We start from the raw sequence: 6,164 nt of genomic DNA, 5'->3' as shown, positions 1-6,164 counted from the left end.
ACAACAACAAAAAACATACACACACAAATATATATATATATATAAAACAATTTACATGCATATAAATTCACGCGCGCACACGCACACACACACACACACAAACAGATATACACTCAAACATATGCACAGACAAACATACATGTACGCGCATCCACACATCCACATACACATACACACACACACACACAAACATGTAGCGCCAATCATTTCGTCTCTTGTACTACACCACAAACCCACAACACGCCCAGCACAACATACAACACCGCCGCATCACACGACGTGTCCCCGCCCATCGCATCATCTTCCCCCGTTGCATCTCACTGACTTCTTCACCACCACCACCAGGGGTGTAAACCATTTCTGAAAGAATGAGCAGTCCAAGTACTTGCATATACATATATACATGTGTGTGTGTGTGTGTGTGTGTGTGTGTGCGCGTGTGAGTATGTGTGTATGCGTGTGTATGTGTGTGTATATGTATGTGTGTATGTATGAATGTGTGTGTGTAAATTTTTCTCATATATATATGTATATGTATGTATATATATATAAGTATGTATATGTATGCATATATATATGTATATGTATATGTATGTATATATATATATATGCATATGTATGTGTGTATATATATATATATATATATATATATACATATATATACACACGCGTGCACACACAGAGACACACACACACACACACGCACACACACACACAGAGGTTTTGTATATAAAGAAATGTATACAAGTGTTTTTTTTTCTTTTATTTCTTGTTTCGGTCATTTGACTGCGGCCATGCTGGAGCACCGCCTTTAGAACAAATCGACCCCAAGACTTATTCTTCGTAAGCCAAGTACTAATTTTATCGTACTCTTTTGCCAAACCGCTACGTCACGGGGACGTAAACACCCCAACATCGGTTGTCAAGCGATGGTGGGGGACAAACCCAGACACACGCATACATAAAAACATACATACATACATACACACACACGCACATATAACAGCGACATGAAGAGATGTAGAAGAGGGTGGGTACTAAATGCCGATGTGATGGACAGAAAACGAGGAAGAGAGAGGAAGAAAAGAGAGAGAAAGAACTATAAAGACTCATTGCTCCGCCCACAGTGAAGATGGACGAGGGTGTGGTGTATTCTAGATATTTGTCTATTAACCAAGCTGTGTCAAGTGATGGTATTAAACAACACACGCTATCGCGGCAGTGATTGGTTGATGTCTCTAACCCCCTTCCTCTCTCCTCTCTCCTTGGTCATGCATATCATCTGATGCCACACCCACCGTCGCTGCTTGCATCTCCTTTATACCCTAACGTCTCTCCCAACTACAACAAGGACGACGGCGACGTGTACACCAGAGAGCCTGGATGTGGTCGCACTTCCAGCCTGCTAGAAACAACAGTCAGGACTCCTTTAAATCACTCCCGCGACCTAGTTTATAAAGAAGGGACAAATTAAAGTTAACATGCTCTTTTAACTCTTTTACTCTTTTACTTGTTTCAGTCATTTGACTGTGGCCATGCTGGAGCACCGCCTTTATAGTAGAGCAAATCGACCCCAGAGCTTATTCTTTGTAAGCCTAGTACTTATTCTATCGGTCTCTTTTGCCGAACCGCTAAGTTACAGGGACGTAAACACACCAGCATAGGTTGTTAATCAATGCTGGGGGGGGGGGATAAACAGACACACAAGCACGCACATATATATATATATATATTTCATTTCATTTCATTTCAAAGTTTCAGCTCAGAGCTGCGGCCATGCTGATATATATATATATACGACGGGCTTCTTCCAGTTTCCGTCTACCAAATCCACTCACAAGGCTTTGGTCGGCCCGAGGCTATAGTAGAAGATACTTGCCCAAGGTGCCACGCAGTGAGACTGAACCCGGGACTATGTGGTTGGTAAGCAAGCTACTTACCACACAGCCACTCCTGCGCGTATGCTGTTTAGGTTTTTTTTTCTTTTAATAAAAAAATAAAAAAGAAGAAAGAATGAAAATAAATTGATCAGGAGTTACGATATTGAAACCCCACAATCTTATACTGTATTTCGCGGCGTAGAAGTCGACTTTTTCAGATGAGTCGACTTTTTCATCCTACCAAAAATTTCATGTGAAATGTAGGATTTGCAGAGATAGTGACAATCAGTATGTTTGAATGTTTACACTATATATACTACATCAATTTATATGCTAGAATATACGGTATATATATATATATAAACAATTGCAGCGTGGAAGGTGTTTATAAGCCATTTAAAAACACACAAAAACCGTTAGATTCACTTCAACATTTAAATTTAATTTGCCAAAATATTTTCGTCGTTTTGAGACCGCGACCTGTTCACTGACAAAATTCCGTGCTGATCAGGTCGCGGTCTCAAAGCGACGAAAATATTTTGGCAAATTAAATTTAAATGTTGAAGTGAATCTAACGGTTTTTGTGTGTTTTTAAATGGCTTATAAACACCTTCCATGCTGCAATTGTTTTTGTTTCAGCACACGATCTCAGATCAGGTCACTTGCTATGCAAGTACATCTCCGTAACACACACACACACACACACACACACACACGCACACGCACACGCACACACAAACACACACACACGCACACACACACATATATAAGAAGACAAATATTATTTCCTCTTCGTCAAAGCCATATGAGGGTATAATCGTCGTGAAACTTGGATGATTTTCTACATCTGAAGTATTCTGGTTTTGACTTGGATCCCGACAGTGTTGATACCCCAGTATTCGGGTTGAGTGCTTCTCTGGAAACACCCCGACTTCACACCCAACTTGACCTTAGTATATATACAGGTGTTGGACTGTCGACTCTTAGGCATTATCGAAAAATTCACTTTTCCACACACTTGACGATGGTCCGTCCAGCTCTCTGCTCCTCTCATGGCCCAAACACTAGAAACATCTTTCATATCACGTTTTCTGATCAAAATATAATCTATGAGATGCCAGTCCTTAGATCTTGGGTGCATCCAGGTGGTTTTATATTTATTTTTCTGCTTAAACAGAGTGTTGGTAACAACCAGATTATTCTCAGTACAAAACGTTATAAGAGCTATTCCATTTTTACATTTCCCAATCCTATACCGGCCTAAAACAAGCCATGAAATGTAATCATTTCCAACTCTTGCGTTGAAATCTCCCAATATGATCTGCTTGTCAGAAATTGGTAATCAAGGCGGTGAGCTGGCAGAAGCGTTAGCACGCCGGGCGAAATGCTTAGCGGTATTTCGTTTGTCTTACGTTCTGAGTTCAAATTCCGCCGAAGTCGACTTTACCTTTCATCCTTTCGGGGTCGATAAATTAAGTACCAGTTGCGCACCGGGGTCGATCTAATAGACTTAATCCCTTTGTCTGTCCTTGTTTGTCCCCTCTATGTTTAGCCCCTTGTGGGCAATAAAGAAATAAGAAATTGGTACTCAATAATTGTACTAGATCATCATAAAACTGTCCTACAGTTTGATCAGAACGAGACATTGTTGGTACATAAATACTGACAACGGTAAGAAACCTACCTTTTGTCAGTTTTATACGGCATGACATGGTTCGTTCAGATATACCACTTGGAAATTCTGTAATGGCGGATACTAATCAATTCTTGAGAACAAACCCAACACCAGATTCTCTACGCTGACCCTCAGGTAGGCCTCTCCAAAAGATAGTATATCCATAAGTAGGTTCATTTATTTGACCCTCACCAGACAGACGAGTTTCAGAGAGCGCAGCTATATCAAGGGAATATCTTTTAAGCTCGCATGCAATAAGTGCAGTACGCCTTTCTGGCTTCTTGTTGAAATTATTATAGAGAAGTGTGCGCACATTCCAACAGCCAAAATTCAGAGGATGTTTATATTTTCTTCTTTTTGAAGATTGTTTGACCACAGTGGCAAGATGACGACTGGGCCCAGCCTGTGATACACTGCGACACCTACCGAGCCAGACCTGTTTTCCTGACGTCCCCAAGCCTTTTTTTGCCATTTACTGAATCTGTTTGAGACATTTCAGAGTAAATCATAAGTACATATTAATGTTTCTACCAATCAATTCAATGATTTTACTAAGATTTGATGTACAAGAAGTACTTGTATAGGTGAATAATTTTCAGAGGGTGTAGCTTGCTCTGCACTACCCCCAGCTATTGGCCCAAGAAGACTTTCGCTGGTGTGACATGAGAATGGACAAAACCGGGAACTTCCAAGATAGATAGATAGATAGATAGATAGATAGATAGATAGATAGATAGATAGATAGATATCCGGTTGAGTAAAAAGTAAGCAACGTTTTGAATCATGAAAAATTTGTACCGGATTTTTGAAGAATTAAAGATTTTTTAAAACTTATTTTGCAATTGTCTGAAAATACTTAGACTTCCCAAATACATCAAAATATTAATTCTAAGCTTTTTTAAAAGAACTCGGAAGGTTGGGCCTTTCGCGACACTCTTAAAACCAGGAATTTATCAGCATCCTCTCGTGTGCGTGTGTGTCTGTGCGCGCGCGCGCGTGAGTGTGTGTGTGTTTGCTTGGAACCTTGGATTGGGTGTTCCAAGTGCATTTTAAAAACATCAACATATGATCAACGATATTTATCAACGCATTCTACAACCGTTACTAATTATGATCATTGATCAACGCAGATTAAGTTTTGCTGGCCTTTGCTTTCGAGCTGCATATAAGGCATAGCAGATGTTGTATTTGCGACACTTCCGCGCCCTAGTGGAGAACGAAAGCTATTGCAATTACATCGATGTCATTGGTGGAGACATACAACATGAAATTGAGGACAGAGCGAAGCTAATAGCAGGATAAGGAGAAGGGGTTCTTGGCGCGGTATGGTGACATGCATGTAAGTGGAGGCCGATTGAAGTAGAAAATACATATATAAATAGATAAATAAATAAATAATAAGATTTAGTCATTTTTTGTTGTTGACATTTCCAAATTTGGTCAATTTGAATAAATCCGTATGTAGTGGCGAGAAAGCGGAACCGAATGTTTCAAGCTTCTCCTGTCATGTGAGCAAAGTAGATGTTTTTCCTTTTTTTTTTTTTCAGTAATCCGTGTGATGCAGTGCACTTGCGTGCCGCGTATCGCTGGCAGGCCTGCCTCTGCACACACACACACACACACACACACACACACACACACACACACACACACACACACACACACACACACACACACACACACACACACACATGTTTGCGTTTATATGTGTGCGTGTGTGCATGTGTACATATATATATATGTATATCTACTTATATATATATATGTATATGTACATATATATATATGTATATGTATATATATATATATATATATTTATATATATACATATATACATACAAATAAGTAATGGTAGACGGAAACTGAAAGAAGCCTGTCGTATATATGTGGGTGGGGAGCTTGTGTGTGTTTGCGTTTGTCTGACACCGCATCTTGACAACCGGTGTTGGTTTGTTTACGTCCGCGTAACTGAGCGGTTCGGCAAGAAAGAGGGCGATAGAATAAGTACCTGGCTTTGAAAAAACAGTACTGGGGTCGATTCATTCTATTAAATTTTCATCAAGGCGGTACCCCTGCACGTCCGCAGTCTACTGACTGAAACATGCCAAAGAATTAAAGAATAAAAGTATATATATATATATATATATATATATATATATATATATACTTATATATATATATATATATACTTATATATATATATATATATATATACTTATATATATATATATATATATATATATATATATATATACTTATATATATATATATATATATACTTATATATATATATATATATACTTATATATATATATATATACTTATATATATATATATATATATATATATATATACTTATATATATATACTTATATATATATATATATATATATACTTATATATATATATATATATATATACTTATATATATATATATATATACTTATATATATATATATATATATATATACTTATATATATATATACTTATATATATATATATATATATATATACTTATATATATATATATATATATATTATATATATACTTATATATATACGTATATATATATATATATTATATATATAGAATAGATATATATATATA

At 37.2% G+C, this 6,164-nt stretch overlaps 1 long non-coding RNA gene across 2 annotated transcripts in view; it reads left to right on the top strand.

Annotated features, from left to right (window-relative positions):
• Window positions 1-6,164, top strand: part of LOC149131300 (uncharacterized) — a 70,917-nt gene that overhangs the window by 12,292 nt on the left and 52,461 nt on the right. Inside the window, exon 3 of one of the 2 annotated variants that reach the window (XR_016238044.1) lies at window positions 3,919-4,389. The exons of the other annotated variant lie outside the window; for it this stretch is intronic. This is a non-coding gene — a long non-coding RNA (uncharacterized LOC149131300). Of the gene's footprint in view, window positions 1-3,918; window positions 4,390-6,164 lie in introns of those variants that run through there. 2 annotated transcript variants of the gene reach the window in all.

Source organism: Octopus bimaculoides, chromosome 23 (genome assembly GCF_046866305.1).
Source record: "Octopus bimaculoides isolate indiv1 chromosome 23, ASM4686630v1, whole genome shotgun sequence".
Classification (NCBI taxonomy): Eukaryota; Metazoa; Mollusca; class Cephalopoda; order Octopoda; family Octopodidae; genus Octopus; species Octopus bimaculoides.
This window is presented reverse-complemented; position numbering and strand designations above follow the sequence as displayed.